We start from the raw sequence: 19,388 nt of genomic DNA, 5'->3' as shown, positions 1-19,388 counted from the left end.
CAAGTTATGGGTACATGACACGACTTTGAGAAACTCTGCTTTTCAGGGAGATTCTCCCAAATTAAACCACAAATGGGGGGCACGGGCAGTAAGGACGGATTCAGAGTCAGAACGAGGTTAGAGTTTTGCTTTCACACTAAATGCCAGTGTGGCCGTAAGCAAGTCCCTCCCCATCTCTGGGCTGTGTCTCCACTGGCAAGTGAGAGCGGTGGACACCATGATGTCTAAAGATCCTGCCGGCCCTGGCCTCTGAGAGTCTCTACTCAACAATGGAGGGTGGATTCCAAAATGTCATGGAAAAAAAAAACACAAGAAAACAAAACACAAACCCTACTGAAGTTCAAGTATCACATTGCCCCCTTCTGGACCTTTCTAGTGTCCACATGCACGAGGTTATTAACCCGCAAGCCCTCATGGACATGCTGAAATATGACAGCCCAGATCCTTCCCCCTCACAATTTAGAAAGCCAGGTTTGAGGTTTTCTAATAGAAGGATTAGAAGACAACCCAGGAAAGGGGAAAGGAAAAAGGGTGCCAGAGGTCTAGGGGTCGACATGGGGGAGGAGCAGCTGCGCTCAGGAGAGCTTCACAGTTTTATCTTCATCAAATTCCCCCAATTTAATAAGCACTATTAGCTGTTCTTCATCAAGTGTCTACTATGTGCCCGGGACCAGTTCTTTAAATCCTTCCGATGACTTCCAGACAGGCCTGAGTGGCTCCTGCTTGTGCCCACCATTTTGCCTTTTCCCATCCTGTGGAGATGGTCTTCCTTCTAGAAGCGTTCCCTGCCTGCTCCTCACCACACTGCTACCACACGGTGGCACCTCACATCGGTGTCTCGTGATCTGGTCCTCGGCTCCGTGTTTTTTCTACTTGATTTGTGCGGGTCGAGCTTCCTCACAAGTTCTCCTTGTGTCCATGTGGCATGGTCAGGGCCTCCAACCATCGCCTGCATTCCGCATCACCTGGGACAGTGCTGCTCACCTAGGGCTGGACAACTCACAAGGTGACCTTATCTTTACCTCCTTCCTTCCTCGCTCCCCTGCAGGGAAAGTCACCTGTACTTTGGGTAGTAACCTCTCTTCTTTACTCTGAAGGTGGAAAATCAAGCTTCTCATTTTCTTCTCCAGATGTGTCCCCTCTCACACCTTGGCAAATGGTAAGCATCCTTCCTGATGAAACCACAACCCTTAACTCCTCTTTTTTCTTATGGCTCATGTTCAGCGTGTCAGCAAACTCTATTGGCTCTCCCTTCAAAACATATCCTGAATGCAATCCTTTGATCTCATTACTAGAGGCCTGGCGCACGAAATTCGTGCACGGGTAGAGTCCCTAGGTTTTCTTTTAGTTGCCTCAGTCTATCACCAATAGTTTTCACCTTCCTCTTCTCACTGACCACCCTCCACCCTACTAACTTGGTTAATGTTAAACTTCTTGTCTTCCCTCTGCTCAGTCCTAACCAATAGGCTTGTTCTTCTCATCCTTCATTGAGTGGACATCCTGCTCAGATCACACAGAGAGCTGACAGTGCAGTGGGGATGCAGCACACAAGGCAAGAACCTTAGAAGCAGCACCTATATCTATAGGTGTACCAGGATCAAAGAGTAAGCTGCTTTTAAAAAAAAAAAAAAATCAAATAAGTATTCACCTTAATGACCAACCTCTGGGGAAGCAGGAAATTCATAAACCATGCAGAGACAAGCAGTGAATCTAGGCTTTACATGAAAATACACGGAAACCGCACTGGCCTTCCATCCAAAAGGAGCCTGATAAATAATGACGTAAACCCATGAAAGAACATGAGTCACAAAGTCCAGGGTCTGGCAGGCCCACCGGCCTGGGAAAGACAAAATGAACTGCTCTTCTGAAAATGAGGCAGGGCCCTCCCGGGTCTGGCTCTGCCTTTCCTGCTCCAAGAACTGCCGGCACAGGCGTCCTTGCAGAGGACCGTGGTGACCTAAGGGAAAGGCAGATCTCATCAGAGCGGCTTTCTTCCCTGGAGCGGAACCCATCTGGGAACCACTGAAAAGTGATTACAGGTGCTGGAGAGGCTGCCTGAGTGCTGCCCGCTGGGAGCCCAGCCTTGGGAGCCAGTTCTGGGAACTGCACACTGTTCCCTGCTGCTTGCTAATTGACCGGGCACTTCTGGCTGCAAAACATCCCCCCAGGGAGGCGAGTGGAAGTAGGTAAGCAGCCTGTCTCACCTCAAGGGGCCTTTCCCCAGCAAAGCTTGAGTTCTGGAGACGAGAGAGGATTTCAATACATAAACTGCGAAAAGATCACAGACTGAACGTGCAAAGATTCAGAAGGGTGCATCCAGAAGGTTCTGCTGTGATGCGCAGCCCACACTCCTCCTCCCCGCCGCCCCGTACTCCTTCAGCCTGGGTTCACGAATGCTTTATCACTGTGAAGATAAAGGGCGGCTGTTTCTATGGGGCAGGCCCTTGGTCTTATTGATTTCAGGATTCTGGGCACCTGGTACCCAGGAGGAGTCTATAAATGCTGGCTGAATTGACTGGAATTGTACAGCTGTGTGAAAAGGTAGTGTGGGTTCTAGAAGATACAGAAATAGATATTTCTGTCTTAAGCATCCTTCTCTGGCTGAAGAAAAAAAAAACAACCACAACACAAAACCCAGCCATGACAAATGAGTGTCCCCTGATCAAGAAGAAAAGGCGAAAATGTAACAAAACGACAGACACTCTTTCAAGTGTTCAATCCTGAAACAAACAAGGGCTGGCTTATTGCGAGGGCCCCTCCCCGGAGCTCCTCCGGCTAGAAAACGTCTGCACCAAATGTCGGTGGGTTCGATGAAACGCCCCATTGTGCGCCGGTGAAGCATGCCGAGAATGTGGATAGACACTCCTAAGAAGGTTATTTGAATCGCGAGCAACAGAATGTTTACACACCAGCAGTTGCTCCAACCCACAGACAATAAAAACAACCCAATTATGGCTTTCCTTGGAGGGCTAGTAAGATTAACATGAGCACAGTGAGCATCAAAGAGGCTCCGTTTCTCTTATTTTATTTTAGGGTGTCAGTAGCTTGCAGCAGAATTTGCTTTATTTCAATAAGAAATAATCCTGCTCTATTTTCAAGACCTCCTTTGCACTTCTCCATTCCTCACAAACAGCTCTACAAATACACACGCCCATGCACTTGCCTTTGACCTTGTCCCTGCTCCTTGACTTCCTTGTGTTTACTCTTCCCCAGGGGAGCCAAAACCAACACGAATTAGCAGTGAATTAAATCCCACCTCTGGGATGCTGCGGAGTTGGTGTTTACTCAGGGCTCCAGGGCATCCTAGTCCCTCTCCTCTCAAAGACACTCCATTAAATACCCAGCCCTGAAGGCAAGTTCTGAGACCTGAATCAATTATACGATTTATGCCTCAAGTTTACCTTGCCTATCATAAAATAGCCTTTCGTGCCTGGGTAGTGTTAGTCCCCAGCTTGGCCTACCAGGAACACACTTGTTCCTTGTCTTCCTTAACCTTCAGACCCCACTGTAACATCACCGTGATGTTCTCTTCTCTCTGTTCACCCAGAAAAGGCGGAGGCTCAGAAGGCAGCAGGGGGAAAGAGGTGTCATTAAAGACCAAGGTTAAGATCATCCCACACCCTCGTATTCCCAATTACTATGTATGGATGCACAAACTGGAGAGTGAACGAAGCTGACAGGGAAAAGTAGATTCATTTGAAATACGGTATTGGAGGAGAGGTCTCCGGATACCCCGGACTACCAGACAGACAGACAAGCTGGACATTCAAGCGTTTCATGGCCTGGTCTGAGTTTTCCTCTTGCTTCTTACACATCCCTAAAGCAAACCAACCGGGGCTGCAAGCAGATTGGCTGTTTCATAGTTTCCCTTGATGACCCAAGCACATTCCTGGACTCTCAGAGTGCAGAGGGGAGGGTCCCACAGGGTTGTTTAATCTCTCATGTTGTGTTTGAAAAACAGATGCAGGGAGGTAAAAGAGGCCTACTGGTGCCCAGCTGGTGTGGCTCAGTGGTTGAGCGTCGACCTATGAACCAGGAGGTCACAGTTCAATTCCAGATCAGGGCACATGTCCAGGTTATGGGCTCGATCCCCAGTAAGGAGTGTGCAGGAGGCAGCCAATCAGTGATTCTCTTTCATCATTGATGTTTCTATCTCTCTCCTTTCCTCTCTGAAATCAATAAAAAAAAAATATTTTTTTTTTAAAAGAGAGAGACCTACTAGTTAGTGGAAAGAACAAGATTAGAACCAAGTATCTTTATGTCTTTCCACTATGCTAGTGAAAGGGCGAGGACTACGCCCTCCACCTTGCCCCAGGGTAAGGGCTACGCCCTCCACCTTGCCCCAGGGTAAGGGCTATGCCCTCCATCTTAACTTGGCCATGTGCTCAGCAAGCTTCTTCCCGGAAGATAGTCAAGGGAAGTGCACGCCATCACTATGACCACATCCTGTGTAATGAGACACCGACTCGCGCCTGGCCAATTGGCAGGGCCCACAGTCCTTTCTCCTCCCCTTACCCCAAACCCCTATAAAACCTCTCTCCACACAGATTTTTCTCTCTCTCGGCCACTGGAGCTTACCGTTGCATTGGTGAGTGTGGCAGGGGAGCCAAACCTAGGTTTGAAGTGAATGACTCTTTGCTTTTGCATCGGACTCGCTGGCTCCCTGTGGGTTCTTGGGAATCATGAAATCTGGGCACAACACTAGCCCACCAAACATCCCAACAGAATGAATGAATCTCTAAAACTAATTGTTGGGATTTAAAAACCAAGCTAGGAAAAAAATAAACAAACAGCTAAGTAAATATTTTTATTTGATATCAACTCAAAAGAAAATTTAGAAAATGTAAATATTTTCTTTTGACCAAAGAGGACTTCATTAGTAGAAGAGCTCTAAGTCGCACTCTCCTACATGTTTCACAAGAAAATAATTTAGAAAATCATTGTTCTCCTCACATGCAAACTTTCTGTGATAAGTTGTTTGTGATGATAAAAGAAAAAAGTATATATTTGGCTTAATAAATATCAATGGCTTTTTATTTTTTGCCATGAGTCCTCAGAACGCTCTTAGGCCACATCATATCTCAGCATTGAACCCATGTTACAAAATGTTCCCCACTCAAACAAAGGCAGCAGTAAAACTTGCCTGTTGTTAGTCTTTCCAAGAAAAGTCCCTGGCACAGAAACTGTACTTTTTCATTCTTTCAAACGGTGCCCAACCCATTTATCTTTCATGCCTGGTGTTACATTTCCCCCTCATGCTTCATCTCCATCCAAACCAGCTCACCCAACTCGTTTGCCAATTCACACTCATTCCTCTCTCCTGTGAGCCCAGCACGTCTGCGGCCTGTACCACACAAGCACTCACCAGGTGTGCCCTTGGCTTGTTATTTACATGACGGTTGCATTTTATCCTCCTTATTAATAACCGTTTACTGAGGGCCTACAATATGTAGCTACTGCTCAACAAGTAGATGAACAGAGAATTTGTCATTCAAACCAGGACACTTTCAAGGGGAGGAGGAGGTACTATTAATAATAACACTGGGATGGCAGGTGTGAACCAGGCATGCATGACAAATGAGCATAAGGCCACCCTCTCAATAAGTGATGGTGTGGCCCAGCTGGCATGGCTCGGTGGTTGAGCGTCAATCTATGAACCAGGAAGTCACGGTTCAATTCCTGGTCAGGGCACATGTGCAGGAGGCAGCTGATCAATGATTCTCTCTCATCATTGATGTTTCTCTCTTTCCTTCCCTGTCCCTTCCTCTCTGAAATCAATAAAAGTACTTTTTTAAATAAGTAATGGCATGGCAGACATTGTAGGCTGGCTCACTCAACGCATTTGCTAACTCTCTTCTTCCTTCCTTGCTGTCTCCTGTTATAAAGGCTGGAAATCCCAACTCCTCTTTCTCTCTCACAGCTAGAGCTGGCCAGGAGGCACCGTTCTGGACAATGAGACCTCGGGAGGGGTTTCTAACTAACTTGTGATCCTGATAAAATGGGATGCTTTTTTTAATTAAATCTTTATTGTTCAGATTATTACATTTGTTCCTCTTTTTTCCCCCCATAACTCCCCTCCTCCCAGTTCCCACCTCACCCTCCGCCCTCACTCCCCACCCACTGTCCTCATCCATAGATGCACGATTTTTGTCCAGTCTCTGCCCCCATCTCCCACACCCCTTCCCCCCCCCCCAAGAATAGTCAGTCCATTCCCTTTCTATGTCCCTGATTCTATTATAATCACCAGTTGATTCTGTTCATCAGATAATTTATTCACTTGATTCTTAGATTCACTTGTTGATAGATGCGTATTTGTTGTTCATAATTTGTATCTTTACCTTTTTCTTCTTCTTCCTCTTCTTAAAGGATACCTTTCAGCATTTCATATAATACTGGTTTGGTGGTGGTGAACTCCTTTAGCTTTTCCTTATCTGTGAAGCTCTTTATCTGACCTTCAATTCTGAATGATAGCTTTGCTGGATAAAGTAATCTTGGTTGTAGGTTCTTGGTATTCATCACTTTGAATATTTCTTGCCACTCCCTTCTGGCCTGCAAAGTTTCTGTTGAGAAATCAGCTGACAGTCGTATGGGTACTCCCTTGTAGGTAACTGACTATTTTTCTCTTGCTGCTTTTAAGATTCTCTCTTTGTCTTTTGCTCTTGGCATTTTAATTATGATGTGTCTTGGTGTGGTCCTCTTTGGATTCCTTTTGTTTGGGGTTCTCTGTGCTTCCTGGACTTGTAAGTCTATTTCTTTCACCAGGTAGGGGAAGTTTTCTGTCATTATTTCTTCAAATAGGTTTTCAATATCTTGCCCTCTCTCTTCTTCTGGCACCCCTATAATTCTGATGTTGGTATGCTTGAAGCTGTACCAGAGGCTCCTTACACTATCTTTGTATTTTTGGATTCTTTTTTCATTTTGCTTTTCCGGTTGGGTGTTTTTTGCTTCTTCGCATTTCAAATCTTTGACTTGATTCTTGCGCTCCTCTGTATAATATTCTTTATTTCAGTCAGTGTATGCTTAATTTTTAGTTGGTTGGTTATCACAACATCAAGGGTCTCATTAGATTTCTTGAGGATCTCACTATATTTATCAGCGGTCTCACCAGTCTTTTCGAGGGCCTTACTAAGTTTATCGGCGGCTTCTAGACAGTTCTTGAGAGACCTTAAAAGTGTGGTTTTGAACTCTATATCTTCCATTTCTGACATTTGTGTCCTGTTTCTTTGTCTCCGCATTTTTTATGCTTTCTTGGTGCACCCCCTAGTGGTTTTTGTGCGCAGTCTTGTTGTAGTTAAGCCTTGATTGTTGTAGGTAATACTGGGGGTGATTTGACCTCCAGGCCAATTGGCTGTGAGAATCAGCTGTGTCTGCAGTGGGAGAACTTCTGTCCTCTAGGGAGGTGCTAATCTAGCCTTTGCCTGAGGCTATCCAGCAAAAGCCTCCCTGCAGGGCTTGGGCGGGGCGGGTCCCATGGGATCAACAGGATCAACAGGGCGGGCGGAGTGAGCAGTTATGGCTGCTCTCAGTCCCGTCCCCAGAGGTTCTGCCTCTCAGTGTCCCAGCAACCGCTGCAAACCTCAGAGAGAAAGCTGCCCTCGAGTTCCAACCGATGCCAGACAGTCCCGCTTCTCCCATTTGAGTCTGGGTCCCTAGAGACTCACCCGGAACTGGAGCTCAGAGCCTGAGACTCCCTCCCGATTGAAACAGACAACCCCACCCTCAGCCGCCAGCCCGCTTTGCACGCACCTCCACACCTTTGTATTTTACTTCGGCACTGTGCCTCCTCTGAGTCTCAGTATGCTTTTCTCTTTCCTTCTAGTTGTAGAATTTCCCCTCAGCCAGCCTTCCTGTGGTTCTGGGTGATGTCCGTTCCGTCTTTTAGTTGTATTTTTGAAGTGGTTGTGCAAGGCAGCAATCTCTGGTGTTTACCTATGCCGCCATCTTGGTTTCTCCTCATAAAACGGGATATTTAAAACGAGCATAGCCCTTCCCCTTTCTTCTTCTGTGGAACGCCGCCTAAAGACCAAGACGTGAGAAATATGACAGCAAAAGGAAGGATGACAGAGTAAAAAGCAGGAATAACCCAGGTCTTCAGAGCAGTTAAAACAAAGTTATCAGTCACCTATTACAGGGATTTCCAGCCTTTTTCACCTCATGGCACCCATAAACTGATCACTACAATTCTGTGGCATACCACAAAATATATTTTTGCTGATCTGACCAAAAAAATAGATATAATTTTGATTCATTCACACCGGATGGCTACTGTTGTGTTGGCTGCTGTCATTATTGTATTTGACAATAAGGGAAAAGAGGTCAGTGACCCTGACTAAACTGGCAGGTATTGCATGTTTTAAACATTCTTGTGGCACACTGGTTGAAAATCACTGGCCTGTTACTATGTATGAATTGTGTTCCCCCAAATTCATATGTTGAGGACTTGAACCCCCCAAAGTGGAATTTGGAAATGGGGCCTTTGGGGTTAATTAGGTTTAGATTAGCTTGGATCATGAAGGTGGGGCCCTCATGATGGCAACAGTGCCCTTATAAGAAGAAACCAGAGAGCTAGGGTGCTTCCCCCTCTCTTCTCTCCTTCTCTCTGTCTCTCTACAATATGAGGACAAGGCAAAAAGGTGGCCATCAGCAAGCCAGAAAGAGAGCTCTCATCAGAACCAACCATGCAGGCACCCTGATCTCAGACGTCCAGCCTCCAGAACTGAGAGAGAATAAATTTCTGTTGTTTCCACCTCCTGGTCTCTGGTATTTTGTTATAGCAGAGTTAACTGACTAATACACCTGTCTAGACTTCCTCCTCTCCAAGAAAATGCCCTTCTTTTATCTGAGTAGAAAGGTTCTTTGATTACGTGCAGCCAAAAGCATTCTTAACTAAGAATAGCTATCCTTATTTTGTTCCAATTACTTTAGACAGGTTTTCTTTAATGCTTACAACAGCCCTGAAAGGTGCCTGCGATGAAGAAACTGAATTCAGAAAGGGCGTGGTAACTTGTCCAATGTCGTACAGTAGGGCATAGCATGTTGATGGCTAGTCTAGCCCGTCTGACCTCAGGGCCTGCGCTACCCACACACACAGGCAGCTGCTTTGACACCCGCCCGCCCCGTGAGCCAGAGCTGTGCCTGCCACAGGCAATCCCACTGGACGATGCTGCTAGAAAGGAGGACGGAAAAGACCTCATTTCCCCTACTTTCTGCCTCACTCCCACCCTACGCGATGCGAGGGTGCCACCCCTGACTGAAGTGGAGGCTCCATAAAATGAAGGCTTAAACCAAGAAAGGAAAAGCAGAGAACAGGCCAAGCAGGGACTCAGTGCAGAAGGGAAGGGAAGTCTCAGAAAGCCATGCCAGGGCTAGAACAGAACTGACCAGCCTGGGGAACTGAAGCTCCCCTCTGGAGGGCCCTTGTCTTCCTCACCATCCTAACTCAACACTCAACTCAACACTCAACCCCCAAATGTGTTTCCTTTTTCCTGTCTAAAATCCAAACCACCCAAACAACAGCTGCTAATCTGCAAGAACAGGTCCTCCCTCTTCCAAGAGCCACGCTTGACCAACTGTTGCTGAAACTCACTGAATGTTGGCTGCTCTGGCTAAAATGAGATGCTCCTGGTAGCTTTCCGATGCCTGGCGTCTTCAATTAAAGGGTTGTGCTAATGGTGCTCTGGCTGGTTTCTTCCCACAGACCACGTTGCAAAAGTAAAGGGAGAAAAGTTGGAAGGAATGGAATAAGAGACCTATGTCCTCCCCTATAATAAGGAAAAGTCGATAGCTTCTGTCTAAAATCGAATCAGGGACCAGCCATCGAAGCGAATTATTTGGAAATAGGGGGGTAAGTTGTCCGGCAGGTAAGAACAGAGAGTGATTGTATCCAAGGAGGGAACTGTTGTTTTAATGTGCTCTACTTCATAAAATTAGATGAATGCATTATTTCAACAACTAAGCAACTTTTTAAAAGTAAAAACTTTCCATTTAAAGCAAAACAAAATGCAATTACATAATCAAGTGTGTCTATAAATTATCCCAACTAAACGGTCCCGACAAAGAGAGACGTAGAAAGCTTTCTTGGTGGCATAAGACTTGGAAAGAGGGAGGTCTAGGGAGCAGCTGGTTTGGCAAAGACGGGGAAGCTATCCGACCCACTCCACTGCCATGGGAGCAGTGAGCCATGCACTTCCATCTGCCACTCAAGTCCCTGGGCACGCCCGGCGTCAGAGGACGTGGCTGAATGGGGGATGGAGGCTTTCTGGAAAAGTGTCTATTTCTGTGTTCTTCAAGGAAGATTAAGAGCAGAGTCCTTTTTAGCTTTCTGTTCTACAACTTGGGTTTCTTTCTTTTTCTTCCTTCTTCTCTTCCTTTCCTCTTTCCTTCTTTCTCTTTTCTGTGCAACTCTCTTTACACGGAACTTTTTCTGTTTCACTCCCTTCCCCTTAATCTGTGAGTTTCCTCTCACTCAGGACGCTTTTCCCCTTTGGCTTTATTTTTCTCTGTGATCATAAATTCTTCCTGCCATCCCCACCCTGTCTCTCTTCCCGTCTCCATGCTCTCTAAGTCTTGGCTGACGTGCATGTATTTTTGCCTTTTAATTTTCCAAGTGGTTAGCCAAAATGACTTCAGTCTTTTGACCGAAACTCATCCATCTGTAAAATTGGTTAATATTCCTTGGGATGCTTAAAATAATGGCTGAGCTATCTTTGAAGTTCTTGAGAGAAAATAATTTAAAAGCTGTGGCCTGCTTAATTCAAATTGTAGACTATTGTCTTCATAAGTAATTTGAATATTTCCTTCTCTTAATATTTATAACTTCAATTCTAGAGAACTTTTGCTAGAAGGACAATAAGAAATGACAACAATAGAATGAGAGTAATTTTTTTAATTGATTTTGGAGAAAAAGGGAGAGAGGGAGAGACAGAAACATCAATGATGAGAGAGAATCATTGATCGGCTGCCTCCTGCACATCGCTACTGGGGATCGAGCCCACAATGAGAGTAATTTTATGAAGTTTGTCCTTTCAACAACTGAAGGAAAATCAGCCAATGACTTAAGGCTCCTGACTCCCTGGAGAAATATTATAATGAGATTCAAAGAATAAAGTTGGATTTCACAATATTTTAATTCTTGAGTTTCTCAAAATGGAACTATGTATTTGGCTGAATATCTTAACCTACTAAGACAAAAGCTTTTCTTCTTTTAAAACTGTAAGTCTAGGGGTATTCAAATTTTCCAATCATATGTTACCAATGTATAAAATTGATTTATAGGATTCATTGCTCAGGAATTACGGCTGTGTAAAGAATGATGGTTCTTTAATGGCACAACATTTGCTAATTAAAGTATTTGAATGGTAGCTATACTTCCCCCCCCCACTTTTACCCCCCAGTTAATCCATTTTAACGGAAAATCTATGGTTAAACCAAGAGCAGCGAGGGCTCTAAGGCCTATCTGGGAAAGTTAGATTTTACACAAACCTGCCTTTATTTTAAATGTAGGTTAGTTATTAGGAAAAAAGCACACACCGCGAACTAAATATGCAATCCACATTTCTTCCGAACACAGAGGGAGGCCTCTCTGAAGGTTTTTCCAGGCTTACCACCGAACAGCGGTCAAGCCAAAAATAAGCCGAGGGCTTTACTGGGCAAACTCAACAGCACAGGAAACACTAGTCCATAGAGAGTTGGATGTAGCTTTTCCCCAGGAGCCTCTCTCGGGGACCCCCACCCACAGCCCCCATCTCCTAATTAGAAGGCTAATTAGGATTCCAAGTGAATGCTAAATGGGAGGGAGATGTGAGGGCAGGCCAGGATTCCTTTCCCATCAAGCACTGCCTTCTCCCTTCTGGGCTGCAGTGAGGTTAGTGCAGGGAGTGGGCACAGAGCTGGCCCAGGACTGGCTGGCTGGGGGGCCGTGTTTATTTTCAGCTGTCTGAGAGGGAAGATCTGTCTTACACATTGCAAACTCTGGAAAAAATAAAATTTAGAACAACAACACGCCGTGGGCTTTTAGCACTTTAAGGAAAAGAAGCAAGTATCTTGTAAGCTCAGTTATTGTTACCATGGTAACTTAAGGGGGCAAGAGGAGATCTCTTCAAGAACAGTTCCGGAATCCAGCCAGGCGGCGGCGTCGCCACCGTGCAGGGCGACTTCTTCAGTTACCATGGCAACCAAAAAATCAGAAGTGCTTTTGCAACACTAACAGAAACCATCTTTTGAAGCGCTTCTGTGAATCACGTTGAATACTGATGATGCAAGCCTGAGGGATACATATTTTTTTAGCAAAAAACACCCCCCCCCCCCCGAAAACACCATATCGCCATAAACACACGCTCGTTTCAGATGCCCCTTTGAAATCTTGGCTTGGCTGCGGACAGGCTTTTCGGTCTGGTTTTGTTTGTTGCCCTTTTGGAGTCCCGCGGCCTCGAGTGCGGAGGCGATTTGTTTAATTTCCAAACTTGTCTGAGCTGCACGGGGAAGAGCCGCGAACGCGGTTCCTTCGCTCCGACTTTGACGCGGCCGGAGGAAGAGGGCTGGGCAGGGCGAGGCGAACAGAGTCCTCCTGTCTCCTGAACTCGGGAGGACGCCGTGGGGCGCGGAGCTGGAGGCGGAGGGGAGCCGGACCGGGAAGGAGAGGCGCAGGGAGCGGAATCTCCGCTGCCCGGTGAGGCTCCGGCAATGTCCTCGGCGGCCTTGACCTCTCCACCTGCCCAGACGCCGCGTCGGGCACCGGGCACACGAAGCTGATCGGAAATGGCATCTGAAAGCCCCTGCTGGGATCTCTGCCCTTGCCTGTCCTGGCGCCGAGTCGGAGCTCCTACTATTCCTGCAAAGACGCCCGCGCGGAGGAGACCGGGCGCTTGCTCCCTTTGCTGCCTGTCTTCAGGGGGCGTCGCGGGGTGCGGCGCGGTGGCAGGTCCCCCCCCTGAGCCGCCGTCCTCGCCACCAGCCCGGGCCTCACAGCCTCCAGCCCCCGCGACAAAGCTGCAGACGCGGGTGCGCGCGCCAGGTGCTCCGGCCCGGGCGCAGCGGCCCCCAAGTTCACGTGCGGCGCGACTCAGACGCGGGCGCGGCGCAGACCGGGACGCGTGGCCACGCGCGCACATCCCCGTGGGCGCCACGCAGGCTCGGGCCCCGCGCGCGAGCACACGCCGCCTCCCGCCTAACGCCCTCTCCCCCGATGGGCCTGGGAGGGGTGTCCCCAGGAGCCCCTCGCCTTCTCCCGACCCCGACCCTGACCCCGACGCGGCCCTCCTCGCGCCAGGAGTGCGTCTCCCGGGGCCCCTGGGTCACGGCGAGGACCGGAGACCCTCCGAGCCCCAGGTCTGCAGCCGGCGGGGCAGCGCGGGGTGGGGTGCTGGCTGCGCGCCCCGCGGCCCTGCCTTACCTTCCCGGCTCCGCGGGGCTGCGGGCTGCGCGGCGGGCGGGGCGGGGGTGTCACTGCGCTGGGGGCACCCGGGCTCCCCCGCTGCCAGGGGCGGCGACTGGAGCGACAGCGGCGGCGGCGAACCCCGCTCTCCGCCGGGCCAGGGCTTGGCCGCAGGGACCCAGGCGCCCCGCAGCGGTTCCCCGAGGACCAATGGGGAGCGGGGGGCTGGCCCGGGGGAGGGGGCTCGGGCCGCTCTCGCCGGAGGCTCCGGCCCAGACCCAGGAGGCGGGTTTCCATGGCAGCCAGGAGGGAGGGCGGGTGGGAGGGGCGCGCGGCCAGGGACACCCATCGCGTGCACCGGAGGAAGGGGGTGGCCCTGCCGCGGCGAGGACGCCCCCCCCCGCCCCCCCCAACCGAGATGGGAAGCGGCCACACGGCCCGGCCGAAAGGGGTGGACGCGGCTCCCATTAGCTCTCGCCTGCACCGAGCGGCTGGGCCTTTGGATCCAAGGTTCCCGTGTCCTCCGGAGCCGCCCCCCAGGAACTGTCCCGACAGAAGGGGGTCCCCAGCAACGCTGAGCCAGCGCCTTCGGGCGGGGGGGGGGGGGGGGGGGAGTCTGGCAGCGCCCAGACTCTGAAGGAAGGGTGCGGCCCCTCGCGGACATTGGGGTGCCTCCGTGTCCCCGAGGCAGGGGATCCCGACCGCCCGTGCTCTCCCAGCGGCCACCCTCGGGTGCTGAATGGACGTGCCATTCATACTTTTCCAGTTTGCATACGAGGAAGCCAGCTCACTGACCTGCGTGCAGAGCGGGAATGCCATTCATAGAACACTAAGGCACGGCGTTATTCACTGAAGTCCCAGTCCTTTATTTTGCAGAGGACGACACTGAGGCCAGAGAAGTCAGTTAACTTAGCGAAGGTCACACAACTGCTTAAGGGCAGAGCCGAGACGAGGCACCCTCCCTCACAGCTCAGGGAGCGCTGTTCCCACCTCCTCCTCCCCCGGGACCCTGCATTCACGATGCCGGGGTAATCTTTACAGAAGCAAAAGTGCGGAGGAGAAAATAACCGAACGTCAAAGTCCTTTTGTGGTGGAAATGTGGGAACCCAAAGGTTCTTTTTCGCTCTCTCTCTCTCTTGGCCAGGCACTGTTATAAGTACTTTCACAAAGATGATTAAATCCTCAAAGTCGCCTAACCCGGTACTTAGGTACTCTCTTATTTCCATTCCCAAGGTGACAGATGAGGAAACTGAGGCCCAGAAAGGTTATTCGACTTGCTCAAGGTCACATAGCAGCCCGCTGCTAGGGCTGGGATTCAAACCCAGCCAGTCCGGCTCCAAAATCCAAAATCCGTTTTCCTCGTCTTTCCTACCCGCTGCTGCTGCCTCTTGGTACGATGATGAAAGGGGCCAGGAACAGGAAGGGCAAGAAACAAAACCCTGGACAGCTCCAGGGCCTGGCCCTTGGGAGTGGCAAGAAACCAAGAGAACTTGGAATGATTCTTCCTTGGCGTGTGCGAGCGGCTGTCCACCTGGTGGGATAAGATTCTCTGAGAAAGGTTTGTCTTCAAAGGGAGACCCTCTCCTCAAAGAACAATAGGAGTTTTACAAAAAGAGGAATCATTAAAACAGTGCATGCCATCCGCCTGTTTTCTCCCCTAAAGCAGCCCAATATAGGATGAAACTGCATTCTCAAACAATATGATATGAAATAGCCGATGAATTCTAGATTGTGATGACACACAGGATAGGATGTCAGGAAATGGCCTAGAAATCGAGAACCTCAAACACCCAACCTGACGGAGGCCCTCCCTTCGTCCCACGGACACCTGATGCTAGAGATTCTAGGGCAGTGATGGCGAACCTTTTGAGCTCGGCGTGTCAGCATTTTGAAAAACCCTAACTTAACTCTGGTGCCGTGTCACATATAGAATTTTTTTGATATTTGCAACCATAGTAAAACAAAGATTTATATTTTTGATATTTATTTTATATATTTAAATGCCATTTAACAAAAAAAAAAAATCAACCAAAAAAATGTCATAGGTTCGCCATCACTGTTCTAGGGGCTCGAAGGTTTCCGGAGACTATCAGAGAAAAGGAAAACTTAAATCAGCATCAGAGGCAACTTCTAAAGTCCACTGGCCTGACTCGATTCCAGGAGCCCCCCTGCACCCCCATTCCTCTCGGAGCCATACTGCTAGGACCTGCTACTTTTCACATCAGAACCTCTTCCTTGGGGGTCCTGGGCCCCACCGCCATGGAGGACTGACTTCCCATCCAACTCCCTACAGTTGGAAAAAGTGTTTTGCTCCCAGAAAGGGCCTTCAGCAATAGGCTGATTACATTGTAATAGAATACAGAGGTTAAATTTAAAAAAATATATATATTTCTTTATTGATTTCAGAGAGGAAGGGAGAAGGAAAGAGAAATGGAAACATCAATGATGAGAGAGAATCATTGATCGGCTGCCTCCTGCACGCCCCCTACTGAGGATCGAGCCCGCAACCCAGGCATATGCCCTTGGCCGGAATCAAACATGGGGCCCCTCAGTCCGCAGGCTGATGCTCTATCCACTGAGCCAAGTCAGCTAGGGCCAGAGGTTAAAATTTTTTTGTTGTGAATAGTATGAGGAAATATCTTCATATATATATACATACACACACATATATAAAGTGAAAGCACAAGTCGCAAAATAGAATGTTTTTCATTAGCTGGTAGATTCACAGGTGGTTTAAGTGATCTTAATATTTTCCAGTGTTTTCAGATTTTTTTAAATAATCGGTGTATGTCAGAAAAATACTTTAATGTCAGGAAAAGATTATTTTTTCCAAAAGAATGATGAAACTGTCAGATCTATAAGATAGAGAAGGTAGTTTCATGGCTATTGGGGAGCTCATTGAAACGTAGTCACCAAACCCTGCTCCCCTGCGTTGGCAGGACAGAAGGTGAATGCACACTTGGAAATACCCGCGGGTGATGCTGAAGCAGGAGGCCCTTGTTCTGTGCTTTGAGAAACATGAGCAGTGTTAACGCTACGCCTGGACTCTTAGCTCTGCTACTTGCCAGTTGTGTGACACCCTTTCGTTTCAAGAATCTTTTGACCTCAGTTTCCTCATCTCTAATCTGGGTGTTGTGAGAATTGATGAGATCAAGTTTCTGGCAAATAAAAAACCAGGTTTTCTCAACCTGGAGCCCATGGGCTTTGGGTGTTTGGCAGGAGGATCCCCTCCTGAAAATGTATTAAAGCACACTCCTTTTGTCACAATCTCCAAGTCGTGAGGCTCAAAGAAGGCCAGACCCCCCTTAATAGGCTTAATAAGTGGTAGTGAGCCCGGTCGGGCGTGGCTCAGGGGTTGAGTGTCGACCTGTGAGCCAGGAGGTCGCTGTTCGATTCGCGGTTCGAGTCCCGGTCAGGGCACATGCCCAGGTTGTGGGCTCGATCCCCAGTGTGGGGTGTGCAGGAGGCAGCCAATAAAATGACTCTCATCATTGATGTTTCTCTCTCTCCCTCTCTCTCCTTCTCTGAAATCAATAAAAATATATTTTAAAAAATAAGTGGTAGTGATGATTATGATTATTGTAAGTTCTGAGGGATCCTATGTCCATTTCTTCTGAAGTGGTTCCAGGACTGACAGCACTGCCTGGGAACTTGTGAGCAACGCAGTTTCTCCGGCCCTGACCCAGACCAGGTGAGTGAGCACGTCTGGGTGTGGGGCCCCGCAGTGGGGGTCTGAGCCGTCCTGCTGCCCACTGAAGCTGGAGAACCACCACCGGGGTGGGGTAGTCCCAGGGCAGGAGGTGGCAAAGAGAGAGATATCCGAACGCAGCCGGCTGCTCCATTCCCTTCCTTCCACCCCTGACCCCATCGAGGGCTGATGTGGATTCCAAAAGGAGGGCAGGTGTGTTAGCCTCGGATCTCACTGGGGCGGGGGGGGGGGGGGGGGCGAGACTGCATTTCAACGAGGAGGAGTCTGCTGAGCTAGCTCCCTGGTTTCCAACACTGGTCCCACTATTCCCTAGCCACTTCTCACTGCCCCCTTCCCTCAGGTTCTTCCACTTACCTCTCCCTCACGAGGCCACTGAGGCAATTAACTGTAAAGTGCTTGACGTATAACGAGTGACTCACAAATGAAGCTATGATGTTACAGTGACAGTTTTCACTCCTAGGCTATATCTTGGTACAAATATCAAGCTGGGCGGGCATTGCTTCGTTTAAAGAAGCATGTGTTATATTAGGTTACAGGAAAGTTCAGGAGAAAAAACACAAGGGATTTACAGGCTGCCTTCCTACTTAGCATGTCAACAGAATGAATGAAGTCACATTTATAGGACACGGGGCAGTTTTCAGATACGCTGTAAAGTCAGAATACATTCATGATGAACAATGTCAGCCTCACAGTTACCACTGAAAGCCCTGTGCTTCTAGGCCACCAGTTATAAAGGATCCCACTAAAGGGTGCTGGTGAGGTTTTGATAGTTTTGATTCCTGCTGCTTCTCATCTGAATCCTTTGTGACAAGTTTTGTCAGCGCCGCAGCACAGCGAGGCACATGGCACAGGAAAAACATGTCGCCGACGTTTCCATCTCCTGATGTCACAACACGGAGGTCAGCGTTACCCTCATGGCGGCAAAGCGCTTACATTTTCTCCAACAGAATCAGCCCAACACTTAAGGTCAGGCATTTTCTTGCACTTTTTGCTGTGACAGTAATAAAACACCATTTCCATGCGAACACCATGACCGTCTGATCATTTGTTTAGAACAATCAACACTATTAAGTTGGAGATATGCATTAAAATCCACTTGATTTCCTGGTAGAAAGACTTTTGTCTGCATTTAGGCCTCAGTCTCTACTGTTGACTTAAAGTATAAAGTGGACAATTAGACTCTAGAGCAGTGGTTCTCAACCTTCCTGATGCCGAGACACTTTAATACAGTTCCTCATGTTGTGGTGACCCCCAATTTCATTGTTACAAATTGAACATAATTAAGGCATAGTGATTAATCACAAAAACAATATGTAATTATATATGTGTTTTCCGATAGTCTTAGGCGACCCCTGTGAAAGGGTCATTTGACCCCCAAAGGGGTCTCGACCCACAGGTGGAGAACCGCTGCCCTAGACTTTCACAGACCCTTTTAATCCTGAAATCTTTACTTCCAGATTGAATGTGGTGGGGGCATTGCGGTCACCATAAAACTATTCCTGCTTCAAAATATAGAAGAATGGCAGCCTTCTTAAACTAGTCAGACTATAATGAGAGCCTTCTGGTTTTATACATATTCAGATTCCTAGGTTTTAAATGCATTGACATTAGAGTTCAGTTTAGTTTTCCTTTGAATCTCACTTGGTAGGGGTTGGTGTAATAAAAAATATTTGGGCCAGACCGGTTTGGCTCAGTGGATAGAGCATCAGCCTGCGGACTGAAGGGTCCCAGGTTCGATTCTGGTCAAGGGCATGTACCTTGGTTGCGGGCACATCCCCAGTAGGAGGTGTGCGGGAGGCGGCTGGTCGATGTTTCTCTCATTGATGTTTCTGACTCTCTGTCCCCCTCCCTTCCTCTCTGTAAAAAATCAATAAAATATATTAAAAATATATATATATTTGGGCCCTAGCCGAGTTTGCTCAGTGGGCAGAGCATCAGCTTGCGACTGAAGGGTCCTGGGTTCGATTTTGGTCAAGGGCACGTGCCCAAGTTACGGGCTTGAGCCCCGGCAGGGGTGTACAGGAGGCAGCCAATCAATGATTCTCTCTCCCACTTCCTTCCTCTCTGAAACCAATAAAGAAAAGAAAAAATTAGTCTTGGTCCCTGGTTCCTGGCACTGAGCTCCTAAAACCCATGGAATTTTCTGATTTGTATTCATAACAAGCCCCTTTGGCCCAAACCTGAGTTTATGCTAACAAGGGGACTTTTGGCCTTGGTTGCCCTCACATTAGAGGGCTAGATCCATCAGCCTCACCCTGAGATCCCCAAGGAAGGACAAGGGGCAGGATGGCTCAATAAACGCTGGAT

At 48.4% G+C, this 19,388-nt stretch overlaps 1 protein-coding gene across 1 annotated transcript in view; it reads right to left on the bottom strand.

Moving 5' to 3' along the window:
- NIM1K (NIM1 serine/threonine protein kinase) overlaps window positions 1-13,540 on the bottom strand; it is a 35,266-nt gene extending 21,726 nt beyond the window's left edge. The window contains exon 1 of the mRNA XM_036309886.1: window positions 13,391-13,540. The gene's annotated coding sequence lies outside the window, so the exon portion shown is untranslated. The remainder of the gene's footprint in view (window positions 1-13,390) is intronic.
- Between the last annotated feature and the right edge of the window lie 5,848 nt (window positions 13,541-19,388).

Source organism: Myotis myotis, unplaced genomic scaffold, assembly GCF_014108235.1.
Source record: "Myotis myotis isolate mMyoMyo1 unplaced genomic scaffold, mMyoMyo1.p scaffold_m19_p_5, whole genome shotgun sequence".
NCBI classification, from domain to species: domain Eukaryota; kingdom Metazoa; phylum Chordata; class Mammalia; order Chiroptera; family Vespertilionidae; genus Myotis; species Myotis myotis.
The sequence above is the reverse complement of the archived record's forward strand: the minus strand, read 5'-3'. Positions and strand labels throughout refer to the sequence as shown.